The sequence below is a fragment of the Triticum dicoccoides genome, chromosome 7B (assembly GCF_002162155.2).
Source record: "Triticum dicoccoides isolate Atlit2015 ecotype Zavitan chromosome 7B, WEW_v2.0, whole genome shotgun sequence".
NCBI classification, from domain to species: domain Eukaryota; kingdom Viridiplantae; phylum Streptophyta; class Magnoliopsida; order Poales; family Poaceae; genus Triticum; species Triticum dicoccoides.
Window position 1 is genome coordinate 3,783,914 of NC_041393.1, and position 18,591 is coordinate 3,802,504.

The window sequence follows — 18,591 nt, forward strand, 5'->3', positions numbered from 1 at the left end:
TCGGCCTGTTTGTATAAGAGCAAGTAGAGAAACAAGGCAGGCTAGTTACCCTAATGGGCTTAATCGGTACGGCCGACAGGGCTTGTTTCTGTACTGCAACAGCCTCTGAATATTTTCCGTGGAAAGTCGTAGTCATAAGCCTGCGATCAAAATAAATGAACAAAGAAGTAGCTAGGGTTATTACTTTTTTGTAACAATCGTTCTCTTTCTGGTTCTTTTGATGTCTTCCTTCGTATCCAATGCAATGCCCACAATTACAAATAGTGCTACTCGATTAGGCATGCACTTAGTTTTACTAAAAATTAATAGGATTATCACACTAGCCGTAAGCTAATGTCTAATTGTAGGACTAATTCTTCTTTGTGTGCTCGTCTGCTACATTATTTCATTCTAAGAAAGACTCAATGGATTTTTATTTTGCGAGAACCGTGTCAATGGATTTTAAGATTTCGTTTTAAGAAATACTCCCTCCGTCTAGAAATACTTTTCACGGAAATAAATGTATCTAGACATATTTTAATTCTAGATATATTTATTTATCCATTTCCGTGACAAGTAATTCGGGACGGATGGAGTACTAGACAGATGATGCTATTCGGTAGAACATGCGGTAAGTTTACTAATTTATTACAATTCGCAAAAGAGAAGTCCATAGTGAAATCTCTAGAAAGATTTATATTTAGTAATAAAGGGAGTAGTAAACAGTCGGAAAGTCGTCGTGCTACCACCCTATAGGACCAATGCACCAGAATAGCAATCATCGCCAATGAGGAGAAGCTTGGCTCGAAAGGATCCAACCTGAAGACACAAACAAAGACTGGATCCAAGCAGATCCACCAAAGAGAATCACGGACCGAATTCCGTGAGATCCACCGGAGACACATCTCCAGACGTCCTCCTATGATGCTAGACGCACCACCGGGATGGAGGCTAGGTGAGAAGAACCTTATTCCATCTTCAGGGAGTTGTCGATGTCTCATCTTCCTGAGCAGGACACAATCCCTAACTAAACTTGAACAAGCACCTCAAAATGGATCCCTCCCGCCGACTATGGCCAGTATCCACCGCACACCCATAACCCTAAGGCCATAAGAGACATGGCAGATTGGCAGCGCCGCCGAAGGGAGGCAGAATCCCTAGCCACCTTTCCTTGGGAGGAGAGACGAAGCACCATGTCCGGATTTTCCCAAGCTCTGACACATGGGTCTAATCGAGACGCAAGCAATTGGACTAAAACATGCTAGCACCTAGATAGAATTGTCCTACCACGTTCACCAGCACCAATGCTGAATAGTGTATCTTCGCCTTTTCTAAAGAAAAAAATGTGTGTGTTTAAACCAGTATTCCGAACTAGTCTCAATTCTATTTCATATATAAACAGCATTTGGCCTCGCGGGGAGCAGAGAAAAGGCACAAAATCGGGTGATGGTGGGCATGGGTCTGCTTGCTGGCTCCACCATCTTTCTTCATACCTTCATTTGGGGACTTGCGTGTTTGCTGGCAAGTGTGGCATTGGGCCCAATGGTGTTGCCATTGATTCAAAAGACACTAAAGGGTGGTTCAGTTTTACTGGTATGTTATCTTCTACAACTCTTATACTTACTCTGTTTTCATTAGAAGTGAATCTAATATCTTATTCTTGTAGTCATATACGTAGTTAATTTATTTTACAATAAGCTGGTGTGTCACTCTTGTTGATTGAGTTTGCATTGTCCATGTTTCTTTTTGCCTTTGTATAAACCGAGGCAAAAGATTTGCCTCGTATATTAATTAAACGGAGAATACAATGATCCATATGGGGGATCTTTCATGCAGGAAGACCCTAGCGTTTCTCTCATTGCAAATCAACCAAGACACAAGCATGAATAGGGAGGCCATGACCTTCCGCAAGTCTGTGACATTGTGCTCAAGGTGCCACAATGATATGTCCATGCTCTCAAGTTGTAATTTTTCTATAACCAAATGCCAAATTTAGAGAGTGGACCCACACTTGAAGAAGACTTGGTTGTCAGATTCTTGCACCCTCTTGCAAAGTGGGCAAATGTGACAATTTGGCCACCCTCACTTGGCCTGTAGGTCTTGAATCGACAACCACGAGAAAAACTTAACTTTGGCGGCGCCCAAACCTTCCACATGGCATGCTCCATTAGAGATAGAATCTTCCCTAAGAATTGAGCCTTTTTCGCGGAAGCCACCAAGTAGTACCCACTAGCCATGTGCTTCCAAACGATGTCATATTGGGTGTATTTATCAAGTTGCACATCATGGAGAAGCATCCAAAGCATGAAAATATTTCACGAATGTGTTGGATGGATACAATGGTGAAAGGCTTGATCTTGAAGGTCCAAACATTGCATCGGAGAGCCTCTCTAACTTTCCAATTTTTTCATGAGGAAGCCTCAAAGATAAGGGGTGCAATATCCATGGGTTCATGTCTAGGAAGCCAAGGGGACCTACAAAAAGGTGTCCTCGCTCAATTACCAATACTAATGGAGGTGGAGGCATAGAAGAAGTTGTGGACATCCTCATCACATGGATTTTACATCCTCACCCATACCATGGAAGGCTCCTTCACTCATACCGATGCCATCGAAGCTTAAGAGCGCACACAAATTTGTCGTTGTTGAGCACACCTAGCGCACCATACTCCGTAGGACAACAAACCGCTTCCCAGTTGACCTTCCATTTAGCACCGGTCGTCTTGTCCAAAACGGACCAAATGAAAGATCGTTCAAGTTAGTTGACATCATGAAGAATACACAGTGGAATGATGAGCGGTGTGATGAAGTAAATAGCTAGGGAGGTGATCAAGGACTTGACAAGAGCCATGCGTCCAATGGAGGTTATGCTTTGGCCCTCCCAAGTAACAAGCATTTTGGCAACCTTATCCACAAGGTATTGAAGATACCATGTATTTGATTTAGCCTACATTGTTCTGCACATCCCCATGCTCTAACCATCATGCTGAAAATGGAAACCTAAGATGCACATAAATTGCAATCGATTAGTATAATCTTATTCTTATCAAACATATTATCATTTAGACATGATCAAGTCGGCAAGCATAATGCAGTAGCCCCAATAAGAACATACATCTATATGTATGTCAGCCACATCTCCCATAAATCAATCTCCAAATATTCGAGGTATGTTAGTTGGTGCTAAATTACATACAATGTGAATGGTTTGCCACTATGTGCAATGGGTCAATTTACGAACCAATGTTGAATAAGAAATTGTTTTACATACAGTGGTGGCATACATAGACATCGTAGTGCCTAACTATGCTCCCTAAACATATGAAAATGTATTTTGCAGATCAAATGCGATTGAACCAAATCATAGTGCTTGCTTGGTTAGTTTCAGATCAAATGCCCTCGAACCAAATCATAGTTTTGCTTGGTTGTTTTGCTGATCAAATGCCATCGAACCAAATCATAGTGCTTTGTTTAGTTGGTGAATAACCTTGCCCTAGTTTGCCACATATTTTTTTACCAAAATTGCCAAACTTTAGGTGAGCAGATTCTTAGCCACACTTATCACAGTGTTTTTTCTATGTGACATGTGGGGCTCATTCTCACAAATCGTATTTGTCCATAGGTGTGGCTAGAATCAAACACATATCTAACTTGTCCAAGTTGCATTACTCGAGGTGTAGGATGTTGCAAAGTGTGGCGAAGTAATTATTCTAAGAATAGTGATGTTCTTACCAACCCTCCTTTGCATGCACTTCGCCAACTTCACGGTTAGCTGTTAATCTTGGGTTGCATACACATTGTTTCGCTTCGTAGGCAGCGGTATTTCAACTGACAATGAAACCAGTTGGACAGCAAGAATCATGGCAATTTGTGTTATTCCTTTCGCCATTGCACTTTTCCCAAAAATGTTGAGAATCCAGCCCGGGCATCGCCTGCCCATCTTGTTGGCTGCCATTGTATCATTCTTGCTTGCACTATCCTACTGCTTGTTTCAGGTACATCCATTCCATCTGATGTTGTTTGCATTTTTAAATAATGATGGCCAGATTGGCACGTGTGTGTACATCTAGGTTACAAACATCAATTTGACAATGATAATTCCCTCAAATTGTAGGTCTTCCTCCCCTGGATCCAGCGGAGGCGACCTGCATTTGCAAAACATAGGCATGTAATCTCTGGGATACTACAACTTGTCCAAAGACAAGCACTCGACCGTCTGCTAAATGACGATGGCACGCCGAACGAAAACGTCATAAGAAAGTATGATGCATCAACTTCATTTGTTCTTCATATGGCAATGGAACATCATGAACATGAAGTGCTCCTTCTCTATGCCAACATGCAGATTGTTCTACGAGATTGACAATGATGATAGTCGCGACCTGTCACGAGCCGAGTTGCATGCCCTTATCATTGGAATCAACTTTGAGGAGATTGACTTTGACAAGAATGATGTTGTGGACAAAATCATGGATGACTTCGACACATCAGGCAATGGCACAATAGATGAGGGAGAGTTCATTGTGGGAATGAAGATATGGCTCAATGAGGCCAAGAGAAAGGTGGAGGCTACGGGTGCCTACACTAACAAGTTCATCAACGACTACCATGAGGTATCCTTTGGATTCTCTGGATAGGGACTAGGGCACACTAAAAGGGTTTTGTGCACTAAAATACTACAAGCCAATGATTCTCACGCACGAATGGAATTATTTAGAAAATCAAATGAAGCCTTCACTAAAAAGGTTAATAATGTTTTAATAATTGTCCAACCAAAATTTGACTAATCATTTTTTCGATAAAGGGTGCTTGTATTAACTCAAAACATAGCATCAAGGGGATCATGAGTCTAAACCCATGACATAATTACGATGCACAAATGCAACACGAACTTACACACACATAACAAATAAAACTCAGGCAACAGTAAAGTCTTAAAAGATCAAAACCATGCATAAGGCATGGAGGGCAGAAGGCCTACCGTGTAGACTATGCCGCCACCTATTTGATCAAAAAACCTCATTGCTTACCCACTCGAGCCGTGTACATGGCACCATAAACAATGGTCGATGCTCCAGCCTATGTACCATATACCACGAACGAAGCTACTACGTAGAACACAAGATAACCTACATATGGGGTGGGTTTTTACCATGAAAAATAGTTTAGTACGTTAATAACAACGGGATCATCTACCTTGCTATGGTCGCTCTGATTATGTAGAAATGAATCTAAAATTCCATCTTTGGATCGGTTCAACCAACGGTCGACCTTTGCAACACGTTCTTAATAATATATGTGACACCATCCCGATGTAGCCATCCTAATTCGAATTTGAATGCTCAGCGTGTAGTGGATGAAATTTCAATCAGGAATGATCGGTGCATGGCCCGAAAGTTACTCAATATGCTCGAGAGCGCGCACAGTCACCGTAGGGAACATTAGTTCACATTTTGTGTCCATGAGCACACAGTCAAATTTTCCCTATGTTGGCACCGAGTGATTATTGGTCAAGTGGACTGACGACCAGACGAACTAGCCTCTCTAAGGACCAAATTGTCAATAACGAGTTCAACAAAAGCGGCTAATGTGTGTCAAAAAGGTCAATTTTTTTCTTGCTGGTAGGATATTGAAATCCCCCCCCCCCAATGAGGTTGGGGTACGGGTTATCCTTTGCAAGATTAACCAGTTCACAAGGGAAGGTAGAATTGTGTTCATCTTGGGAAACCCCCATAGATTGCAACCACAGTCCAGGAAAATTGGTAGGGCAGTTCCAAGGTGGAATTTTATATGAAACACACCAACTGAAAGGGCTAACAAATTCAGCATCGTAGTCCAAACCCCAAGTAAAACCCAGAACCTCCCACGACTAGGTAGACAATGTCAAGTGAAGTCGAAAACCCCTAAAAGGTGGTCGAGCACATGCACCGGGAAATCACGTCGGCCAACCTTGATGATGGCGACGAAGTTCAGACACTCAATTAGTAATGTGTTTATGTTCAGCCAAGTTAGTGCGACATCTCCTATTCCAAAACACGTCTTTAATGTGGAAACTCGGATGGGACAGGGGGGGGTGGGGATACACAGTTGGTTACATAGCATAGACCCTAAGTCATACATGCGTCATCCAGTCCCTACTTAGCCTAGTTTCCAACCCATATTACATTGGGATATCTATAAGCTCTATGCAATCAATATATTACAATGTTTTACGAGCCAACAAAAGCATTTATTTAGGCTCAGTTGCAATATGAAATTTCCTAAAGTAACATGTAAAAGAGATGTAGATGTATAAGACGGTATATGAGACGGTTGCAATTCAATCACTTAGTGAAAACTAAACAAGTTGGCCTCTCCACAACAATATATGAGACGGTTCAGTCGTAACTATGTTGGCTTCACTCCTCAAGGTAGACTGATTGATATCCTTGCCATTTTTATGCTTCGGGGCCTACTATTTGTGTCGTATTTAACTGGTTATTGCGTGTAACTGTAAAACCCCAGTCCCCTATGTAAATATTGACTATTCGGTGACCAAACACTGACTTCTTCTGCCTTCGGTTCAAAAAGGATCGCATCTTAGTTTTCCCCCACATTGGAACGCGCTTTAGGAAACTGAAGTGCATCGAGCCAGTGGATGCATGGCTATATATATGAAATTGTCATGTCATATATAGTTATCATTTATAGTTACTCATACAACACGGTTAGTTATAAGGTTGGCTATAAGAGTACTACTTTTTTCACTTTCTCTCTATCTCTTTTTTCATATTTACTGCAATTATCTAGGAGTACGCATATAACTAGGCTTTTGCATGAGAGCTCACTCCCACTATTTTTCCATGTCTCTCTCCTCCACATACTCAAAAGTGCCACGTAAGTGGGGTACAAGTCCATTATTGCACTTGCTCTAATAGGGACGAAGCTAGAAACAAAACCCAATGGTGTAAGCTATGTAGTAATGGTGTCATCTATGCCATTTAGCACTGATTAGTACGAAATTAATGAAGCAAAAGATACTGGTCTCAGCTCACACCAATGCCTCTATGGCAGCTACATCTCCATTTCTTAACTCCTTATTATGTGAGTTGTCGTTATTTTCTTGACCATTTAGAGACTCCTCGTCATGTCCCCAATCTCATCCAGGACTCCGAACTACCTTCGGTACATCAAAACACATAAACTCATAATATAACCATCACCGAACCTTAAGCGTGCGGACCCTAAGGGTTCGAGAACTATGTAGACATGACCGAGACACGTCTCCGGTCAATAACCAATAGCGGAACCTGGATGCTCATATTGGCTCCCACATATTCTATGAAGATCTTTATCGGTCAAACCGCATAACAACATACTTTGTTCCCTTTGTCATTGGTATGTTACTTGCCCGAGATTCGATCGTCGGTATCTCAATACCTAGTTCAATCTCGTTACCGGCAAGTCTCTTTACTCGTTATGTAATGCATCATCCTGTAACTAACTCATTAGTCACCTTGCTTGCAAGGCTTAGTGATGTGCATTACCGAGAGGGTCCAGAGATACCGCTCCGACAATTGGAGTGACAAATCCTAATCTCGAAATACGCCAACTCAACAAGTAACTTCGGAGACACCTGTAGAGCACCTTTATAATCACCCAGTTACGTTGTGACGTTTGGTAGCACACAAAGTGTTCCTCCGGTAAACGGGAGTTGCATAATGTCATAGTCATAGAAACATGTATAAGTCATGAAGAAAGCAATAGCAACATACTAAACGATCACGTGCTAAGCTAACGGAATGGGTCAAGTCAATCACATCATTCTCCTAATGATGTGATCCCGTTTAATCAAATTACAACTCATGTCCATGGTTAGGAAACACAACCATCTTTGATCAACGAGCTAGTCAAGTAGATGCATACTAGTGACACTATGTTTGTCTATGTATTCACACATGTATCAAGTTTCCGGTTAATACAATTCTAACATGAATAATAAACATTTATCATGAAATAAGGAAATAAATAATAACTTTATTATTGCCTCTAGGGCATATTTCCTTCATGAACATCGGAGGCCGAGCCGGCTCTCACCTGCGTCCGTTCGTCGCCTCGGGCTTATAAGTCCATGTAAACAAACAGGTAGGGACTCGGGACATATAAGTCCATGTAAACTAACATGTAGGTACTCGGGACTTATAAGTTGGGACTTAAAAAGGTCCTATGACTTATGAAACAAACAGGGCCTTAGCAACTAATCCAAGCATACATCAACAACCAGCTACATGCACGTATGCCCATTCACACATACGTGCACAAGCTACATGTCAAGATTAATTCCATCATTTTCCCTCCTAACCTTGACATGGACTTATGGACTAATCTATGTGAATCAGTTATACCTTCTTGCGGTATGTGTGCAGCAGCTTCACCACGTGATGATGACGCCTTCACAGCGCCACACTCGCACCTTGCCGCAGCATCGCACCGCAACATTTCTTGGCTTCACAACTCTCCATGATGACAACGACATCGCACCACCGTCGTTGTGTCCCACACGTCCCGCGTGCACCTGACGCGCCCGACGAGCCCGACCGCAACAGTGCGTCCCGCACGTCCCGCGCGCGCACAACGTGCTGGACGTGCCTGACCACACCACACCTCATGGACCCGACACACCCAACGCACCCGGCACGTGCCCATACACGTGCCCGACGCGACAAGCACGTCACCATGGTTGCTGCCACCCGACGCCACCGTGTCCTTCCAGCACGAGCCGCCGCAGATGCCAAGCAACGCGGCCACCTCGCCGGCCGCTGTCGCGCACTGCCACCGATGCAGCTACCGCCGCGCTGTGCCCGGTCGTGCGCCACTTGCTGCCGCTGACGAAACCCGCATCTCCGTGCGCCGCCGTGACGCGTCTCCGTGCCTCGTGCCACTGCGCCTCCACGGTCGTCGTGCCGAGCCGCCACGGCCTCTGCGCCACCACGTAGGTCCTCCGCGACCTCCTCTCCTTTGCGACCACCGTGCTCGTCGCGCGCACGACATCACAATGAACCTCCGCGGACTCGCCGCGCACCGTAGCCTCCATATCCGCCGCGCTCGCCGCGCGCGCCGCGGACGCCGCCGCACGCCACGGCAGCCCCTCGAACCTTGTGGCTCTGAATACCAATTGTTGGAGCCGCCTAATCGCAACGCCATCTTCTACTTCCTCACAATCTTTCCCTCTCATGGTTTTGTCTCACACAAGAACTCACACTGGTGAGAAGACACACACCCACGCACATACTAAGAATACTAGGCCCGTAAGGGATTCATTTACCTGGTTTTTTCGGAATTTTTTTTCACGGCCTCCAAAAATTGACACTTGTTACCGGGGAACATGCAGGGAGCGACTTCCGCGTGGTGGTTACTCCCTTTTTTTCCTACGACGCGTGTGTGGATCAATTCCAGGACGTGTTTTCTTTATTCATCTGGTTGGCCGTTTTGCACGTGCCATTTTGACGTGGCGGATGTTTTTTTTAGGGAGACGTGGCGGTTGTTGCTTTAGGTAGATTTGGGCTGAGTTACACGTACGTTGACTCGTGAATTCTTTCATCGACACGTTTAGATTTTATATGTAGCAGCGATCTTTCTGGGCTTTTCCGTGAGCTTTGTTTACTATTTTTTCCTCTTCCTAGATAGAGATATTTTGGCTTCGTCGGTCCTGGAAGGCTCCCGTCGATTCTGGCGAGCAACACCCGTCGCTGAGTACTTCGCTGCCCTTCCACCATCTGCCGCGTGCTACCGCTAAACTGCCTGTATGTATAGCCCTATAAAAGGGCTTCCCCTTCGACATCCTACCTCACAGCTGCTTCCCAGCGTCTCCCAAATCCCGTCTATGGCCTACCTCGCCGACGGCCAGTGCCTGACAAAACCCTCGATCGTCTCCTTCCGTGCGTCCGAGGTGGTGGTGCACATAGGAGAGATGGCACACGAAAGGTGCTCATGGAGGTCACGACCGAGGTAAGGTGTTCACCATCCAAAAAATTTGCAAGCCAGCCGTCTGCGCTACTGGCCTTACTCGGCTCTTCTTGATGCCTTTCTATCCTCTTACGATTTATCTTTTTTTTTTGCCTTCGTTCCAGATAGGGCCGCACTTGGCCGGCAACAGACTATGCACACGGCGGGAGGTGGCCAATTTTCACTGCTGGCTAACCTATCCGGCTCGCCCCATGGAGGTGGACAGCCATTGGGAGGTCACGGTCGTTGCGAGAGGTTGGGTGGAGGCACAGCAGGGCTTCAACGTTCTTGCCTCTGGACGGCCCGGACGATCATCCGTGGCTTTTATGGTTCCGCTGCCTGGAGGCGTTCGTCACCGGGCGAGGTCGGCCTTGCTCCCATTGCTGCTGTCCATGGCGGCCGAGATGGACATGGCAAACTACGGCTATGTCGCATCCTTGCCGCGGTGAGATGAGCCGAGGCGAGGAAGGTGGAGCGCACGGGAGCACTTGAAGGGAGGAGATGATGAAACAGTCGACCTGCTGGATGCGTGGGGCCGGAGAACCAAAGTAGCATCAAGAATAGTAGATCTTTCCCGCAGTTGGGCGACTATTTTGTCACACGCAAGAGCTTCTGCGCTTGGCCGAACACCGGGGCTCCTCGACTGTGCGGAGGTGTTCAAGAATCGAGACCCACGCATACTATGATTTGGGCATCGGTGTCCGGTAGACCGGCACCATCAGCTTCCCTCATCCATGCCTTCAACGAGCCATCCGTGTCCGACTCCCTCTTCCTTGCAATCGGTGAGTTCAGCATACAATCTTCAGATTAACAAGCTTCTATGTACTGATGTTCTAGACAAACAATGACAATGATGACTTATTGTTCTTAGTACTAACTAACGTTTCGCCGAACAAAAATACTGTTGTTGCTTCTTGAAAGTTTTTTCTGGTTGTTTTCAGTCTTGGGTACATGAGGATCTCATGTCACAATCTGAAAAGTGTATCAATTAATTTATGCTAATTCTTCACCCCCGCTGAGTAAGATGTAGTCATTGGTGGCGCGTATTGGGTACAACTTTGGCGAGGGATGCCCAAAATGTACTTGTAGGACTCCTGTTTTGTTTTGATTTAGCTTGCATTGATTGTTTTGCGCAGGTGTAGTCTGATATGTAGCTGTCAAGGTTTGTCCTGCTTCAGTTTTTGCTGTGAAAATACAGAGAAGAATACATGGCTGGGCTGGTGGCCCCCCGTCAGATTTCGGCCCTTGCCACATACGGCATAGTTCAGCAACTCGATATGCTTAGATTATCTCATAATTTACAACCAAAACATTAACAAAACTGTCGTCTTTTTGCATGAAAAAGAGATAGCACAGCTCCTGTTGGCGTGTGGCCCACCCTCTGTCCACTGTTTCTCCTGTAAGTTCCCAATCATACTCAAGACTCTTTCTTCTCCATCGCTTCTGGTATGAATTCCAAGAAAACTTATGTGATATTCTTTCGAATTTTATGAATTTATTAGAAGTACATATTTGCTATTCCTGACATTACTTTGATTTTTTATAAGATGTAATGCTAAAATTGCATGGAGAAGTCTACACCGTGCGCAATTTTCTGGACGATCACCGTTTTGTGAAAATTCAAAGCGAACAAAACAGGGTTGTACAGGGGGACAATCTTTCTGAAGTTCAGCTTGGCCAGGCTCCACCTTTATTTCTTTTAGTATGTTGGATGATTGTAACTAGAACACTGATTTGATGCAATAAAGCTCCCTTTAACCCAAAAATAAATGGAAGGGTTGTTGAGCTTATTTTCGGACCATAATTTGTCATATAGCTCTTCTGAAATAAACCCTCACTTTCCTACTATTCTTCCTACTAAACATGTGTCTCAAAGAAAAATACGTTTGTTAGCGCTGCATTGCCACATTTTATGTCTCCGTTATAGCTGGTAACTTGCACACTATGTCAGGTTTACTTCTTTCTGGCAGTACATTACTAAAATCGATAATATGTGTCATATCAACCAGATCTTGCTTGACTTGTTATGTAGTTCTATCCTTGAAATAGCATTGTTTCTCTATGCTTTCTCTACAATTGAAATGTTCTTGCTAGAAGCAATCTAAAAGAAAAACCGATTCATTGTATTGTTGAAAACTCAACATTAATTCCTTCATTTGGTTCATGTTTATGTTCTTTATATGGAAGCTTTCGGAGTGCCGATGGCTCATGTCTTCATTTCTGTTTTAACAGCCAAGATCCGGACAAATTGTGATGGGCGTTTATCTCCTGTTTGCGCGAAGTCATCATATGGATGTGTTTCTTAATCTTGAAATATTGTGCTTGAGGTGTTAATGCTGAAGAATTAAGACTTAACTGTATTGAGTTTGATTTGTGGATAGGCGTCATTTTACATTGTACTTTGTGTACGAACAATATGTTGTACATCTAGATTGTGAGCCCAATTGACTTTTGACTACATTGAATTGGAGAAGCATATTCCCTGTCTCTTCTGTAAATAGAAGTGCTGAAAAATTGCTTCCGTGCATTTGTACATTCCAAATTATTGCCCATGCTTTTATATTCCATAGTATTTCCTACCAAGAGGGGTGCTGCAGTTTATATGAAGTGCCAACTGAGAAGCCTCATTGTGACTATACTATAAAATTAAAGGACAGTTTTTGATTAATGCTTAGTTTGTTGTCAAGTACTTCTACTGATGATCATTTTTGAAGTATAGTTTGGTTGACGAACTGGCCTATTGTGCAAGTTATCTCGCGGTAAATATTCTCTTCTCTCTTCATCTCTAACATTGACTAATTCAATGTTTATGTGTGTGTGCGTGTATCCATTGTCCGTTGTATTTTGAAATAACAATTTTAATTAGTGTTCTTAATTATGTGCTTCAGTTTATTACATATTATAAAGCATTATGAAACAATATTACCTATGTGACTTTGTTTATAGATTGTCAAATCGAGCTTTTAGTTGTATTAGTCAAGAGAAGTACTTCTAGCATTAGTGCACATAGGTTTTTTTTTGTCAACTTTTACTAATGGCTCTTCTCTTTATATAGGTTGTGAGCCGCTATTGTTACTTCCTGCTGGACAATTGGTTCAGGAGCTGCTTATTATTCAAGTATATTGCTCCCCCCTCTTATATATATGCTTTATTTTATTATTGTTGACAACAAACTATTTTGTTACGTACATGCTGTTTTAACTCTTTTTAATTCAAAATATATTATTTGTTATTATTCTCAAGTCAGTATACAAACCACCCTATGTAGCGATCTTTCTGTCATGCTTGCTCGCAGCACAGCAGTCACAGCCTCATAGGTGTTCCAGAAGGTGTTGTTCGTCAGCCTGGTTACTGTTTTTGTATGAACTTCTTCAACTTCTTCGCCACAGAGAAGTTTTGGGTCGTACTTACCAAATATTACAAAAAATCTAAATAGTTAATTAGTCCATGTGGCGCGGCGTGCCGCCGCGCACTATTCGCTAGTACTTCACCAAGGAGCAGTACAAGATCTTTGCCGAGGGCATCCTCTCCTTGGTGTACACGCGGTGCTATATTTTTCTACAGGCTCTCACGGCCTCATTTTCTCATTCGTTTGATCACCTTAAATACCAGTACAGGAAGACCCAACGCACCCACTAAACTGGTCACCAAGCAGCCACTAAGCCCACTAAACCGATGACCTTATCCTTAGGCCTGGAATCTCTCCAGGATCCTAACTACTAGGCCAACAACGACGCATGCACCTAACGACTCGGCACAGCCGGCCACTTAGCAACTAAGCCAAGCATGCATCAACAACCAGCTACATGCACGTATGCCCCAGGATTTGCATGACCCATTCACACATACATGCACAAGCTACATGTCAAGATTAATTCCATCATTTTCCCTCCTAATCTTGACATGGACTTATGGACTAATCTATGTGAATCACTTATACCTTCTTGCGGTACGTGTGCAGCAGCTTCACCGCGTGATGATCACGCCTTCACAGCGCCACACTCGCACCTTGCCGCAGCATCGCACCGCAACATTTGTTGGCTTCACAGCTCTTCATGATGACGATGACATTGCCCCACCGTCGTTGTGTCCCGCACGTCCCGCGCGCACCTGACGCGCCCGACGAGCCCGACCGTAACAGTGCGTCCCGCACGTCCCGCGTGCACACAACGCGCCCGACGTGCCTGACCACACCACACGTCATGGACCCGACGCGCCCGGCAAGTGCCCATACACGCGCCCGATGCGACAAGCTCGTCACCATGGTTGCTGCCGCCCGACGCCACCGTGTCCTTCCAGCACGAGCCACCGCAGATGCCAAGCAACGCGGCCACCTCGCCGGCCGCTGTCGCGCACCGCCACCGATGCAGCTACCGCAGCACTGCGCCCGGCCGTGCGCCACTCGCTGCTGCCGCCGAAACCCGCAGCTCCGTGCGCCGCCGTGCCGCGTCTCCGTGCCTCGCGCCACCGCGCCTCCACGGTCGTCGTGCTGAGCCGCCGCGGCCTCCGCGCCACCATGCAGGTCCTCCGCGACCTCCATGCTTTCGCGACTACCGTGCTCGTCGCGCGCACGACATCACAATGAACCGCCGCGGACTCGCCGCGCACGGCAGCCTCCATGTCCGCCGCGCGCGCCGCAGACGCCGCCGCACGCCACGGCAGCCCCTCGAACCTTGTGGCTCTGAATATCAATTGTTGGAGCCGCCTCATTGCAACCCCATCTTCTTCTTCCTCACAATCTCTCCCTTTCATGGTTTTGTCTCACACAAGAACTCACACAGGTGAGAAGAACTCAACACAGACACACACCCATGCACACACTTCACCAAGGAGCAGCACAAGATCTTTGTCGAGGACATCCTCTCCTTAGTGTACACGCGGTGCTACATTTTTCTACAGGCTCTCACGGCCTCATTATCTCATTCATCTGATCACCTTAAATACCAGTACAGAAACACCCAAGGCACCCACTAAACCGGTCACCAAGCAGCCACTAAGCCCACTAAACCGATGACCTTATCCTTAGGCCTGGAATCTCTCCAGGATCCTAACTACTAGGCCAACAACGACGCATGCACCTAACGACTCGGCACAGCCGGCCACTTAGCAACTAATCCAAGCATGCATCAACAACCAGCTACATGCACGTATGCCCCAGGATTCGCATGACCCATTCACACATACTCCCTCCGTCCTTTGAAGAATGTACTTTCAACTTTGTTGGAAAGTCAAACATTTTTATATTTGACCGTGCTTTATACAATAATGCACCAACATTTATGCCATCAAATTAGTAGCATTAGATTCCTGATGAAATATATTTTCATCATATATCTATTTGGTTTCATAAAAATTGATATATTTTTGCACAAACTCGGTCAAACGTTGAAATAGTTTGACCCTCCAACAAAATTGGAAGTACACTTTTTAAAGGACGGAGGGAGTACGTGCACAAGCTACATGTCAAGATTAATTCCATCATTCCTCAATTACAAGGTGCGAGTTTCCTTCTTGACGGCTGGGAGTGACTTGCTGCTGGGGACCATCGGCCCCGACTATGCCGGCGGCCACGGCCACGTCATCACGCTCCTGCTCCCGATGCTTGGCGCCCTCCCCGACGCCCTCCTCGTGCTCGGTACGTCCCCGTTTAAATTCCGCCTACTAATTAAGGCCTTTTTCGGTTGAGTGTGGATCCGAAAGGATTGAAGGGGTTTGAGGGGGATTTAAACGCCTTGTAAGTGAAAATACGTCCCAATCCTCACCACTGTTTTGGTTACCAAATGAGGCATTTTTACCGAGGGGAACTGGTAAACGTGCTTTCCATGGTTACCACAAAATTTCGGGCAAATTTCGAACGGAATTTACAATTAAATTTTGAATTCACTTTTTATTTCAAAATAGATATAGGTAGCACTTGAACTTATATTAGTTCAAAAAAGTGCAAGAAATGACTTGTACCAGCTACCTTTTAAAGGTGGAAATAGGTTGTTACCACAACGGTAGAACTAACTATGTTGAAATAATTGAGATGTTGCCGTACTTTACTGTACATTAACCGTTTACAATCAAAATGTTCAAAAATTCGAATATTTTTTGCTTGAAAGCCCATTTACCGAGGGGCATGGAAATACGCGATAACCATGGTTAATCTCGAAATTTTGAACGGTAACCAAAACCCTGATCCTCGCAAATCCCCTCCAATCCTCTTGGGAAGAGGATTAACCGAACAAAGCCTAATAAATCTGGTGGGTTCGGTTCAACCAGGTGAAGCACATATCACCACTGCTCCTTTGTCGGTGCCAATGCTGAATAGTGTGTCTTCACCCTTTTCTTTTCTTTATGAACCGGGCATTTATCCCTTTCCGTTAATTTTCTTTAACGAAAAAAAAAAGTTCCGAGCCAAGAGTAAAGAAGACAAGAAAGGAACTAAGTGAGTTCTGCACTAACAGGAAACATTTTTTTTCGAAAACTTTCAATCTATTCATGTTTAATCATGGCAGGATAGAGAATACCAGAAATAACAAAAATTACATCCAAATTCGTTGACCACTTAGCGACGACTACAAGCACTGAAGAGTGCCGAAGGCGCAACACCGTCATCGCCACTCACTCAGCCCCATCGAGAAGGGTGTGCGAGCGGTGCGATGGCACATGGTCCCTGATCGAAGGAAAACCCCATGTAACGCACGTGGTTCATGTGCTGGTTTGCTTCCTTTTTCAGCTGGCTCGCTCAATCCGATTTAATCAGAAGAAAGCTTACCCGAGAAGCGGAATGCACTTTACGGGTGCGCTAATAACCAGCCAACAGGTCCTCCGTTGGCCTAGTACTGATTTATCCACGCCCCGCTTTTGGGCAAACCCTATTTGGCGCTGCAGATGTCAGTTATAAGACATTTTTGCAAACGGGCGCCTGCAGCGCTCCCGTGCTGGGCCGACCCATCTCACACCTTTTCATTCCGGCTTAATGCGCAAAAAATGAGTACTGGAAAGATCCAACCCGCAACTTGTAGCGTAAGTTTCACTTGCGTCAGCCAACCGGGAAAGACAACAAGTTATGGCAACTCCCTTGTTTTTCATCTTTTATACTTTGCCAGGCGATTGCATTTTTTCTTTCTTGTTGTGTGTTTTTCTGGACCAGTTTTGGTTTTGGTTTTTTCTGTTTCTTTTTATTCATATTTTGTCCTTTTTATTTACTTTTTATGCACAAATTAATTCAAATTACGTGAACTTTGTCTGGAAAAGCTGAAGTTTGTTTTAACTTCGATGAAATTTTTTCATATCCAATAAATTTTTTATTGAAAATCTAGATATTTCTTTCAACATCAACAAACTTTTTTTTCATAACCTATGAACTTTTTCAAATCTGATGAACTTTTTTCCATATGGATGATTTTTTTTTCAAAACAGGTGAACTTTTTTAAAAATTTCTGAACTTTTTTCAAATGCTATGAACCTTTTCAAATTGACGAACTTTTTTTGTTAGTGGACAAACTTTTTTTCAACGGTGAATTTTTTTCAAATTCCGATGAACTTTTTTCAAATTTGGTGAACTTTTTTCAAATTGAAGAGATTACATGAACTTTTTTATCAAATATGTTGAACTTTTTTAGAAATCGATGAACTTCTTTTAATTCGATGAATTTTCTTCGAAAATCGATGAACTTTTTCCCTTTTTTTCTTGAAGTTTTTTTAAAAGACGGTGAGCCTTTTCAAGTTTGTGATTTTTTTCTTGAAAAATGACGAATGTTTTCAAAATCTCATTTTTTTATTCAAATAAATCAAAAAACTAAGTGATACAGTAGATGGAACTACGCAATAAATAGTGCAGCCGAATTGTTCTTATAAGGTGAGATCTACTAGCGGTCACAACAGTCCAGTAGGTGGGGTGGTTAGCCAACTCCTACGTGAACGTAACGACGCGAGTTGATGCACGGTCGTGGGCCGGCCCATGAGGTGAGGCGTGCGTGCGGTAGCTACACGCGAAATCACTAATTAAGGAGTACTTCTTGCGGAGATCACTCCAACTTCTCCAGGTTGCGACAAGTGGCGCGCTGTATGTGCGTCACTTGTCGCAACCTGGGAGTTTTCCTTTTTTTTTTCGTAGATCCGTTTATTCAAAATGTTTTATCTCTTAAATCGTGCGTCCAAATCTCGAATCGCTTTCGCCATTGAATTCCTCGCGCCGAGATCTTCAAAACTAGATCCCATGTTGATAGGTTTTAATGAACCTTTTTTTTCACAAAAAACCGGACGAAAAAAACCAACGAAAAACCGAACCGGAAACACGGGTTTTTTCCCTTTCCGAAAAAGGCACGCCCGTGCCTCTGACGAAACCACAACCGTGCCTCTGGCGGAAGCAAAACCGTGCCTCTCGCGAAATAAAAAAAACAGAAAAGTCGTTTTTTTCTTTTCGGAAAGAGACACGCCCGTGCCTCTCACGAAAGCACAACCGTGCCTCTGGCGGAAGCAAAACCGTGCCTCTGGCGAAAGAAAAGAAAACAGAAAACACGTTTTTGTCCTTTTCCGAAAGAGGCACGCCCGTGCCTCTCGCAAAAGCACAACCGTGCCTCTGGCGGAAGCAAAACCGTGCCTCTCGCGAATTTTTTTTTACAGAAAACACGTTTTTCCC

The 18,591-nt window shown here is 44.3% G+C and overlaps 1 pseudogene; it reads left to right on the top strand.

Annotated features, from left to right (window-relative positions):
* LOC119336917 overlaps positions 1–18,591 on the top strand; it is a 37,086-nt pseudogene that overhangs the window by 8,757 nt on the left and 9,738 nt on the right.